Here is a 13492-nt window from a genome sequence, read left to right as displayed (position 1 = left end):
ACTTTCTTTAAAAAGTATCACCCACACATTACAACTAACATGTTTCACTCAACAGTATATTACAGAATACTTTCAATAAATATGGACCAACTTTTTTCTTTTAATGGCTTCTTTACATTCCATAAACCACAATTTAACCAAACCCCCAACTGGTAGATTTTAGGTAATTTCTGATTTTATGATATCACTAATAATACTATAATGAACATTTTTATATATTACTAGCTGCATGATTTCTCTGCTTCCCTTCTTTCATAAAAGGAGGACTAAAATAGTACAAAATTTACATAGGATTCTTGAAAGGATTAATTTTTAATAAAAAGTCCTTACAACAGTTGCTAACATATATGTGTTATTTCTGCTTATTCCTTTGAGCACTCTTTGCTTGGCTTTTATGATATAAAATTTCCCGAGTTTGGTTTTACCCCATTTTTGGATGCTCCTTTTTCTTTTATCCGCCTCTTAAATGTTGGTATTCTTGAGGGTCTGTATGAAGCCCTCTTCTCATTCTACATATTTTCATTCTCTTCACAAGCTTTAATTACCATCTACACGATGGCTCCAAAGCTATACTTAAGTCCAGTTATACAACTCAGAAATAAAACAATATATGGAACAGAATTACTTCTGTGAGAACTCTAGAGAACAGTTAAGAAGCTACAGCACCAGGCCATATAACCAAGAAGGCATTCCAGTGAAAGGGGTAATAAAATTCAGGGTATTCTGTGCACTCATCCCTGCCCTTCCCCATACTCGACACAGTGAGGCTGAGGTGCAACCAGGAGGAAACTACAAAATACTAGCAAACTGAATTCCACAACACATTAAAAAACCATTTGGTACACCATGACCAAATGGGATTTATACAGAAGGCAAGGATTACTCATCATTGATCAGGGCAATACATAGAATGAGATTAAAAAAAAAAAAACACATAATCATCTCAATAGTTGCTGAAAAACCGCTTGACAAAATTCAATACCCTTTCACAATAAAAACATTCAACAAACTAGGAATAGAAGGAAACTGCCTCACTGTAACATATACGAGCTATGAAATGCCCACAGCTAACATGATACTCAAAAAACTGAAAGCTACTTCTCTAAGATAAAGAACAACAAGAAGATGCCCACAGAGCAATTAGGCAAGAAAAATAATAAAAGACATCCAAATTGTAAAGGAAGATGTAAAATTATATCTCTTCACAGATGACATGATCTTGTATATAGAAAATCCTGAACAATCTACACAAAAACACCTATTAGAAAGAATACAGCCATGGAAATAAATATTTTGACACTTTAAACCATATTAATTTGATTGTAGTTTGCAGCGAGATAACTATTTTATTGAAGAAATTAGGAAGGATTAACATAATGTTCAGATCACCAATATTGAACATCAAAAGAATGTCAGCCAAACTGAGTAGCTAACTTCAAGTGACTTGAATTAAGGGAAACTGGGATGAGTTATGCTCTCACTGTGGCATATATAAATTTTTGTTGTTGTAGTGGTTATGAAGGTGGCAGTTTCTGAAAGTGAAAAACAAAGGAAACCATCAAGAAAAAAAAAAGGAAGATTGATTTTCCGATCCGGATCCAAGATGGCCGTTTAGGAACAGCTCAGGATTGCAGCTCCCAGTGAAAGCGCAGAGGGTGAGTGGACGCCACACTTCCAGATGGCTTTTTATTGCCCAAGACCAGGAGATTCCCAGGTGGAGGAGCCCCACGGGTCGCCGGCACGGCTGTTTCGGTCACCAAGGCTGTTTTGGCCCGCGCAGCTGATTTGTGGCGCCCTGGCACGGCAGTTCTCCGTACAAAATACACTGGTCCGGGTGCCCTTTTAGCAGGCAATTGGAGCCCCTGGAAGGCGCAGTCGCCCATTCATCTGTCTAAAAAGGGGTCTGAAACAGGGAGCCAGGCCAGGAGATTCCCAGGCAAAAAAAAAAAAAAAAAAACGCCCCACGCCGCTGTTTAAGCTGGCAACGCAAGGGAAATCACAAAGACCTTGGCGTCTTTTCAAAAGGCAAATGGAACACCTGGGAGAGAGTCCACCGTTCAATTAAAAACCAAAAGGCTCTGAGCCAGGGAGCCAGGTGATCAGACTCGGCTGTTCCCACCCCCACAAAAGAACAGCAAACAGAAAATCTTTGGATTGAGAGTTTCACGGCAAGCACAGCTGAAACCGAGACGGTCCAGCTCAGTGGGTGAGGGGCCTCCGCCATTGCCGAGGCACTCTACCACTACAGAGGCATTCCGCCATTGCTGAGGCTGCCCGCTGTTGCCGAGGCAACCCGCTGCTGCCAAGGCAACCTGCCATTACAACAAGAGTCCGCCATTACAGAGGCGGGCCACCAATGCTGAGACAGTTCTAACTACACCCATATAAACAGGACTGCAGGGAAGTTCACACAACAGCTGGGTGGAGCCCACAGCAGCTCAGCAAAGCCTCTGCAGGCAGACAGTGACGAGGCTGCCTCATTGCTGTGCAGGGCAGCCCTGAAAAAAAGGCAGCAGCACAATAGAACCTCATAAAGCCCTAATTACCTGGGACAGAGCACCTGGGGAAAAAAAAAAGGTATTTATGAGTTCTGCTGCAGCAGACCTAAACATATCTGCCCAGCAGCCCTGAATGAAAAATGGAGCTCACAACTGAGCACTTGAGCTCATGTAAAGGACAGACTGTCTCCTTAAGCAGCTCCCTGACCCCAGTATATCCAGAGTCATCTCAAAAAGGACAGATCAGACTGACATTTAGCAGGTATCCTTCTGGGACAAAGATAGCAGAAAAAGAAACTGGTAGCAACCGTTACTGTACTGCAGCTGCTGCAGGTGATCCCCAGGCAATCAGGTCCTGCAGTGGACTTCAGCAGCCCTACAGCAGAGGGGCCAGACTGTTAGAAGGAAAACTAAGAAACAGAAACAACTTCATTATCAACAAATTAGACGTCCACTCAGAGACCCAAACTGAAAGTCAGCAACTACAAAGACAACAGATGGATAAATCCAGAAAGATGGGAAGAAACCAGCACAAAAAGGATGAAAACACCCTAAACCAGAACACCTCTCCTCCTACAAGAGATGACAACTCCTCACCAATAAAGAAACAAGGCTGGATGGAGAACGAGTGTGATGAAATGACAGAATCAGACTTCAGATGGTAGGTAATAAGGAACTTCCATGAGCTAAAAGAACATGTTCTAACCCAATGCAAAGAAACTAAGAATGCTGAAAAAAGACTGAACGAAATGCTAACGAGAATGGACAACTTAGAGAGGAATGTAAGTGAATTGATGGAGCTGAAAACACAACACGAGAACTTCGCGAAGCATGTACAAGTATCAACAGCCGAATTGACCAAGCAGAAGAAAGGATATCCACAGGTCGAAGATCAACTCAATGAAATAAAACGGGAAGGTAAGATTAGAGAAAAAAGGGTAAAAAGGAATGAACAAAGTCTCCAAGAAATGTGGGACTATGTGAAAAGACCTAATCTACGTTTGATAGGTGTGCCTGAATGTGACGAAGAGAATGAATCCAAGCTAGAAAATACTCTTCAGGATATTATCCAGGAAAACTTCCCCAACCTAGCAAGGCAGGCCAATATTCAAGTCCAGGAAATACCGCAAAGATATTCGTCAAGAAGAGCAACCACAAGGCACATAATTGTCAGATTCACCAGGGTTGAAATGAAGCAGAAAATGCTAAGGGCAGCCAGAGAAAAAGGTCAGCTTACCCACAAAGGGAAGCCCATCAGACTCACAAAAGATCTCTTAGCAGAAACCCCACAAGCCAGAAGAGAGTGGGGGCCAATATTCAACATCCTTAAAGAAAAGAACTTTCAACCCATAATCTCCTATCCAGCCCAACTAAGCTTCACAAGTGAAGGAAAAATAAAATCCTTTGCGAACAAGCAAGTACTCAGAGATTTCATCACCACCAGGCCTGCTTTACAGGAGCTCCTAAAAGAGGCTCTACACATAGAAAGGAACAACCAGTACCAGCCACTCCAAAAATAAACCAAATGGTAAAGAACATCAACACAATAAAGAATCTATATCAACTAATGGGCAAAACAGCCAGCTATTATCAAAATGGCAGGATCAAATTCACACATAACAATATTAACCCTAAACATAAATGGACTAAATGCCCCAATCAAAAGACACACACTGGAAAATGGGATAAAAAGCCAAAACCCATCATTGTGCTGTATCCAGGAAACCCATCTCACATGCAAGGATACACAAAGGCTCAAAGTAAAGGGATGAAGAAAGATTTAACAAGCAAATGGAGGGCAAAAAAAAAAGGAGGAGTTCCAATTCTCGTCTCTGATAAAATAGACTTTATACCAACAAAGATCAAAAGAGACAAAAAAGGACACTACATAATGGTAAAAGGATCAATGCAACAAGAAGAGCTAATGATCCTAAATATATACGCACCCAATACAGGAGCACCCAGATACATAAGGCAAGTCTTAAATGACTTACAAAGAGACTTATACTCCCACACAATTATAGTGGGAGACTTTAACACCCCATTGTCAATATTAGACAGATCAACCAGACGGAAAATTAACAAGGATATGCAGGACTTGAACTCAGACCTGGGACAAGCAAATCTAATAAACATTTACAGAACTCTCCACTCCAAATCCACAGAATGTACATTTTCTCAGCACCACATCACACCTACTCTAAAATTGACCACATAATTGGAAGCAAATCGCTCCTCAGCAAATGCAAAAGAACAGAAATCATAACAAACAGTCTCTCAGACCACAGTGCAATCAAGTTAGAACTCAGAATTCAAAAACTAACTCAGAACCGCACAGCCTCATGGAAACTGAACAACTTGCTCTTGAATGTTTGACTGGATAAACAATGAAATGAAGGCAGAAATAAAGACATTCTTCGAAACCAACGAGAATGAAGACACAACATACCAGAACCTCTGGGACACATTTAAAGCGGTCTCTAGAGGAAAATATATAGCAATCAGTGACCACATGAGAAGAAAGGAGAGATCTAAAATTGACACCCTATCATCAAAATTGAAAGAGCTAGAGGAGCAAGATCAATAAAACTCAAAACCTAGTAGAAGAAAAGAAATAACTAAGATCAGAGCAGAACTGAAGGAGATAGAGACACAAAAAACCTTTCAAAAAATCAATAAATCAAGGAGCTGCTTTTTCAAAAAGATCAACAAAATAGACCACTAGCCAGATTAATAAAAAAGAAAAGAGAGAATAACCAAATTGATGCAATAAAAAATGATAAAGGGGATATCACCACAGATTCCACAGAAATTCAAACCATCATCAGAGAGTATTACAAACAACTCTATGCACATAAACTAGTAAACCTGGAAGAAATGGATAAATTCCTGGACACTTGCCTCCTCCCAAGCCTAAACCAGGAAGAAGTCGAAACCCTGAATAGACCAATAACAAGGTCTGAAGTTTAGGCAACAATTAAGAGCCTACCACCCAAAAAAAGCCCAAGACCAGACAGGTTCACAGCCAAATTCTACCAGACATACAAAAAGGAGCTGGTACCATTCCTTCTGAAACTATTCCAAATAATCCAAAAAGAGGGAATCCTTCCCAAATCATTTTATGAGACCAACATCATCCTGATATCAAAACCCGGCAGAGACTCAACAAGAAAAGAAAACTTCAGGCCAATATCCATGATGAACATAGATGCAAAAATCTTCAATAAAATACTGGCAAGCCGACTGAAACAGCACATCAAAAAGCTTATCCACCATGATCAAGTAGGATTCATCCTAGGGATGCAAGGCTGGTTCAACATACGCAAGTCCATAAACGTAATTCACCACATAAACAGAACCAAAGACAAAAACCACATGATTATCTCAATTGATGCAGAGAAGGCCTTTGACAAAATTCAACAGCCCTTTATGCTAAAAACTCTCAATTAACTACGTATTGACGGAACATATCTCAAAATAATAAAAGCTATTTATGACAAACCAACAGCCAATATCATACTGAATGGGCAAAAACTGGAAGCATTCCCTTTGAAATCAGGCACTAGACAAGGATGCCCTCTCTCACCACTCCTATTCAATATAATACTGGAAGTTCTAGCCAGAGCAATCAGGCAAGAAAAATAAATAAATGGTATTCAAATAGGAAAGGCAGAAATCAAATTGTCTCTATTTGCAGACGACATGATTGTATATCTAGAAGACCCCATTGTAACAGCCCAAAGTCTCCTGAAACTGATAAGCAACTTCAGCAAAGTCTCAGGATACAAAATCAATGTGCAAAAATCACAAGCATTCCTATATACCAATAACAGACTTAAAGAGAGCCACATCAAGAATGACCTGCCATTCACAATTGCTACAAAGAGAATAAAATACCTAGCAATACAACTAAAAAGGAATGTAAAGGACCTCTTCAAGGAGAACTACAGACCACTGCTCAACGAAATAAGAGAGGATACAAACAGATGGAGAAACATTCCATGTTCATGGTTAGGAAGAATCAATATCATGCAAATGGCCATACTGACCGAAGTAATTTACAGATTCAACGCTATCCCCATCAAGCTATCAATGACCTGCTTCACAGAACTGGAAAAAAACACCTTAAACTTCATATGGAACCAAAAGACAGCCTGCATAGCCAAGTCAATTTTAAGCAAAAAGAACAAAGCAGGAGGCATCACACTACAGGACTTCAAACTATACTACAAGTCTACAGTAATCAAAACAGCATGGTACTGGTACCAAAATAGAGATACAGACAAATGGAACAGAACAGAGGCCTCGGAGGCAACACAACATATCTACAAACATCTGACCTTTGACAAACCTGACAAAAACAAGCAATGGGGAAAGGATTCCCTGTTCAATAAATGGTGTTGAGAAAGCTGGCTAGCCATGTGCAGAAAGCAGAAACTGGACCCCTTCCTGACACCTTACAATAAAATTAACTCCAAATGGATTAAAGACTTAAACATAAGACCTAACACCATAAAAACCCTAGAAGAAAATCTAGGCAAAACCATTCAGGACGTAGGCATAGGCAAGGACTTCATGGCCAAAACACCAAAAGCATTGGCAACAAAAGCCAAAATAGACAAATGGGACCTAATCAAACTCCACAGCTTCTGCACGGCAAATGAAACAGTCATTAGAGTGAATCGGCAACCAACAGAATGGGAAAAAAATTTTTGCAGTTTACCCATCTGACAAAGGGCTGATATCCAGAACTTACAAAGAACTAAAACAGATTTACAAGAACAAAACAAACAAGCCCATTCAAAAGTGGGCAAAGGATATGAACAGACACTTTACAAAAGAAGACATACATGAGGCCAACAAACATATGAAAAAATGCTCATCATCACTGGTCATTAGAGAAATGCAAAGCAAAACTACACTGAGATACCATCTCACACCAGTTAGAATGGCGATCATTAAAAAATCTGGAGACAACAGAGGCTGGAGAGGATGTAGAGAAATAGGAACACTTTTACACTGTTGGTGGGAGTGTAAATTAGTCCGACCATTGTGGAAGACAGTGTGGCATTTCCTCAAGGACCTAGAAATAGAAATTCCATTTGACCCAGCAATCCCATTACTGGGTGTATATCCAAAGGATTATAAATCATTCTACTATAAGGACACATGCACACGAATGTTCATTGCAGCGCAGTTTACAATAGCAAAGACCTGGAAACAACCCAAATGCCCATCGATGATAGACTGGACAGGGAAAGTGTGGCACATATACACCATGGAATATTACGCAGCCATCAAAAACGATGAGTTCGTGTCCTTTGTAGGGACATGGATGAACCTGGAAGCCATCACTCTCAGCAAACTGACACAGGAGCAGAAAATCAAACACCACATGTTCTCACTCATAGGCGGGTGTTGAACAATGAGAACACATGGACACAGGGAGGGGAGCACTACATACTGGGGTCTGTTGGGGGGAAATAGGGGAGGGACAGTGGGGGTGGCGAGTTGGGAGGGATGGCATGGGGAGAAATGCCAGATATAGGTGAGGGGGAGGAAGGCAGCAAATCACACTGCCACATGTATAGCTATGCAACAATTTTGCATGTTCATCACATGTACCCCCAAACCTAAAATACAAAAAAAAAAAAAGAATACAGTTAACAAAGTTTCAGGATATAGAATCCAAACAAAAATCAGTTGCATTTCTATATACTTAAAAATCCAAAAGGGAAATTACGAAAACAGTTCTACTTACAATAACATCAAAAGTATACTTTCAGAGGTCATTTTTATAGTTCATGACTAAAGAAGTTTCTTTGAACGTGTAGAGAAAAGGAAGTTTAAGATACTTAGGAATAAACAAACAAAATGGTGAAAAACTTGTTAAGATACGATGTTGGTGCAAATGTAACTGTGGCTTTTGCTAGTACTTTTAATGGCAAAAACCACAATTGCTTTTGCACCAACCTAATATGTAAGCATACACCTAACCAAAATGTTTAAAGACTTGTACAGTAAAAACTACAAAAACTATAAAACATTGCTAAAATAAACACATAAACATTCCATGTCTATGTATTGAAAGACATAATATTAAGATGTGAATACTACCCCAAGTAATCTACATAGATTCAATGCAATAGCTATCAAAATCCCAATCATGTTTTTTGCAGAGATAGAAAAAAAATAAGCTAAAATTTATACAGAAGCTACAGTGACCCTGAATAGTCAAAACAATTTTGAAAAAGAACAAAATTGGAGGACTCACACTTCCTGACTTCAAAATACATTACAAAGCTAATGTATTATTCTGTTTTTGCATTGCTATAAAGAAATACCTGAGACTGGGTAATTTATAAAGATCAGTTGAATTGGCTCACAATTCCACAGGCTGTACAGGAAGCATCAGCTCAGCTTCAAGGAAAGCCTCTGGAATCATACAATCATGGAGGAAAGCAAAGAGGGAGTGGGGCATTTCACATGGCAGAAGTAAGACCAAGGGGGAGGTGGGAGGTGCTACAAACTTTTAAAAGACCAGATCTCATGAGAACTCACCTATTATGGGAAGGACAGTATCAAGGGTTACAATACTGAACTATTCGTGAGAAACTGCCCCCATGATTCAATCACCTCCAACCAGGCCCCACCTCAACAATGGGATCACAACTGGACATGAGATTTGGGCATGGACACAGATCCAAACCACATCAACTACAGTAACGAACACTATGTCATAGTAGCACGAAAAGATGAGACATACAAACCAACAAAATAGGAGAGCCCAGAAATGAACTCTCAGGTAGAGGGTCACATAATCGTCAACAAGGGTGCCAGGACCATGCAATGAAAAGACAGTCTCATCAAAAAAATGATGCTGGGGAAATTGGATATCTACATGCAAAAGGATGTGATGTATCTGACACCACCTACAAAAATTAACTCCAAGTGGATTAAAGCCACAAACTTAAGACACCAAACCACAAAACTCCTAGAAAAAAATAAATAAATAAGAGGAAAAGCCCCATGACATTGCATTTGAGAATGACTTCATGGACATGATATCAAAAGCACAGTTAAAAAAAAAAAAAGGCAAAAATAGATAAATGAGTCTACATCAAATTTAAAATTTTAGTGCATGAAACAACACAATCAACAGAGTGAAAAATTGACCTTGGAATGGGAGAAAATATTTGAAAGTCACAGCTCTAACAGGGAATTAATATCCAGAATATATAAAGAACTCCTACAATTCAACGCCAAAAAAGTCAACACAATCAAAAAGTAGCCAAAGGATGGAAACAGACACATTGAAGGCAACATACAGATGGCCAACAATTATATGGAGAGATGGTCGTCATCACTAGTCATCAGAGATATGCGTATCAATACAAATAAGGTATCATTTCACACCAATCAGGATGGTTACTATCCAAAAACAAACAGAAAATAACAAGTGCTGGTGAAAATATAGAGAAACTGCACCCTTATCTACCACTGGTGGAATTGTAATATGGAGCAATCATTACAGAAAACAGTATGGTGATTCCTCAAAAAATTAAAAAATTTAAAAAATAACTACCACATGATCTACTAACTTCACTTCTCAGTATATATCCAAAAGATCTAAAAGCAGGGTCTTGAAGACCTGCTTTTTTTTATTTGTACACTCACTTGCACAGCAGCACTATTCTCAGGAAACCAAGAAGTAGAAGCAACCCAAGTATCCATCAACAGATGAAAGAACAAACAAAATGTGGTATACATATTGTATTAGTCCATTTTCATGTTGATAAAGACATACAGTTCCACATGGCTGGGGAGGCGTCATAATCATGGCAGGAGGCAAAAGGTACTTCTTACATGGTGGCAGCAAGAGAAAAATGAGGAAAAAGCAAAAGTGGAAACCCCTGATAAACCCATCAGATCTTATGAGACTTATTCACTATCATGAGAATAGCAAAGGAAAGACCAGTTCCTATGATTCAATTACGTCCCCCCGGGTCCCTCCTACAACACATGAAAATGCTAGGAGATACAATTCAAGTTGAGATTTGGGTGGGGGCACAGCTGAAGCGTATCATTCCACCCCCGGCCCCTCGAAATCTCATGTCCGCACATTTCAAAACCAATCATGCCTTCCCAACAGTCCCCCAGAGTCTTATTTCAGCATTAACCCAGAAGTCCACAGTCCAAAGTCTCATCTGAGACAAGGCAAGTCCCTTCTGCCTATGAGCCTATAAAATCAGAAGCAAGTTAGTTACTTCCTAGATACAATGGGGTACAGGTAGTAGGTAAATACTGCCATTCCAAATGGGAGAAATTGGCCAAAACAAAGGGGTTACAGGGCCCATGCAAGTCTGAAATCCAGCAGGGCAAATTTTAAAGCTCCAAAATGATCTGCTTTGACTCTAGGTCTCACATTCAGGTTACACTGATGCAAGAGGTGGGTTACCATGGTCTTGGGCAGCTCCGGCCCTGTGGCTTTGCAGGGTACAGCCTCCCTCCCAGCTGCTTTCACAGGCTGGCATTGAGTGTCTGCAGCTTTTACTGGTACATGGTGCAGGTTGTCAGTGGATCTACCAATCTAGGGTCTGGAGAATGGTGGCCCTCTTCTCACAGCTCTACTAGGCAGTGCCCCTGTAGGGACTTTGTGAGGGGACTCCAACACCACATTTCCCTTCTGCACTGCCCTAGCAGAGGTTCTCCATGAGGGCCCCACCCCTAGAGCAAACTTTTGCCTGGGCATCCAGGCATTGCCATACATCTTCTGAAATCTAGGCAGAGGTTCCCAAACCTAAATTCTTGAATTCTGTGCACTCATAGGCTCAATACCACATGGAAGCTGCCAAGGCTTGGGGATTCCACCCTCTGAAGCCACAGCCTAAGCTCTATGTTGGCCCCTTTCACCTACAGCTGGAGTGACTAGCACACAGGGCATCAAGTCCCTAGGCTACACACAGCACAAGGACCCTTCCTCCTGGGCCTCCAAGCCTGTGATAAGAAGGGCTGCCATGAAGGTCTCTGACATAGCCTAGAGACATGTTCTCCTTTGTCTTAGGAATTAATATTAGACTCTACTACTTATGCAAATTTCTGCAGCTGGCTTGAATTTCTCCCCAGAAAATGGGTTTTTCTTTTCTATCACACAGTCAGGCTACAAATTTTCCACACTTTATCCTCTGCTTTCCTTATAAAACTGAATGCCTTTAACAGTGTCCAAGTTACCTCTTGAATGCTTTGCTGCTTAGAAATTTCTTTCGCCAGATATTCTAAATCATTTCTCTCAAGTTCAAAGTTCCACAAATTTCTAGGTGAGGGGCAAAATGCCACCAGTCTCTTTGCTAAAACATAACAAAAGTCATCTTTGTTCCAGTTCCCAACAAATTCCTCATCTCCATCTGAAACCACCTCAGCCTGGATTTCATTGTCCATATCATTACCAGTATTGTTGTCAGTCACTCAACAAATCCCTAGGAAGTTCCAAACTTTCCCACATTTTCCTGTCTTCTTCTTAGCCCTCCAAACTGTTTCAACCTGTCTGTTACCCAGTTCCAAAGTCGATTTCACAATTTTGGGTATCTTTTCAGTAATGCCCCAATCTACGGGTACCAACTGACTGTATTCGTCCATTTTCACACTGCTGATAAAGGCATACCCGAAACTGGGAACAAAAAGAGGTTTAATTAGACTTACAGTTCCACATGGCTGGGGAGGCCTCAGAATCATGGCAGGAGGCGAAAAACACTACTTAAATGGCAATGGCAAGAGAAAAATAAGGAAGAAGCAAAAGCAGAAACCCCCAATAAACCCAGCAGACCTCATGAGACTTATTCACTATCACAAGAATAGCACAGGAAAAGACTGGCCTCCATGGTTCAATTACCTCCCCATGGGTCCCTCTGACAATATGTAGGCATTCTGAGAGATACAATTAAAGTTGAGATTTGGGTGGGGACATAGCCAAGCCATATCACATATACAACAGAATATTATTCAGCCTTAAAATGGAAGAAAATCCTTTCATATGCTACAATATGGATGAACTTTGATGACATGCTAAGTGGAATAAACCAGCCACAAAAAGGCAAATACTGTATGATTCCACTTTTATGACATATCTAGTCAAATTCATAAAGGAAAATACAATAGCGATTACCAGGGACTGATCAGAAGGGGCAGAGGGGAATTGTTTAAAGGGTACAGAGTTTCAGTTTTACAAAATAAAAAATTTCTAGATATCTGGATATCAGTGTGAATATACTGAACAATACTGAACTATACACTTTTAAATGGTTGAGACAGTAAATTTTTTATTATGTGTCTTTTTACAATGATAAATATGGTTATCTTCACAATGAAGTACCATGCAGCTACAAAAAGTGCGTAAGGTATTCCACCTTTGAAATCCAAGTAGTGTGCATACAAATACATAAACACATTTCTCTACACTTTTTATAATGATAACTAAAACTAAGAAAAAATTCTAAATGATTTTCTATGGGGAATGAAGTAAAAAGGGTAGAAGGAACAGGCATGAAAGCTAGACTTCTCTGAATAAACTGTGCTTTGGACATTTGACTCTGGATCACATAAACATTTCACATAACTGTAAAAACAAAATCAAATAAATTTTTGAAAAGCCCCTAAAAATAGAAACCAAAATGGTACACATGAACATTTTTTAATCAGGGAGATTTCGCTTTAAAGACACTTACATATATCAACCAAATTCCAACTATGGAACTTCTTTGGATTCTATCTAGAAAAAGCAACCATTAAAAAAATTGTTCTGAAAATAACCTGAAAAATTTCCATTCTTTTGCATTTGCTGAGGAGTGATTTATTTCCAATGATGTGGTCAATTTTAGAGTAGGTGTGATGTGGTGCTGAGAAGAATGTATATTCTGTGGATTTGGGGTGCAGAGTTCTGTAAATGTCTATTAGGTTTGCTTGGTTCAGGTCTGAGTTCAAGTCCTGGATATCCTTGT

General features: G+C 39.8%; 1 protein-coding gene across 1 annotated transcript in view; it reads right to left on the bottom strand.

Moving 5' to 3' along the window:
- The window catches only part of TRIM23 (tripartite motif containing 23), a 43958-nt gene that overhangs the window by 7418 nt on the left and 23048 nt on the right, over positions 1 to 13492 (bottom strand). The window lies entirely within an intron of this gene.

This window comes from Sapajus apella, unplaced genomic scaffold (genome assembly GCF_009761245.1).
Source record: "Sapajus apella isolate SASKATOON/1434 unplaced genomic scaffold, GSC_monkey_1.0 scaffold1, whole genome shotgun sequence".
Taxonomy (NCBI): domain Eukaryota; kingdom Metazoa; phylum Chordata; class Mammalia; order Primates; family Cebidae; genus Sapajus; species Sapajus apella.
Note: the sequence above shows the minus strand (reverse complement) of the source record. Positions and strands in the feature narration are given on the sequence as shown.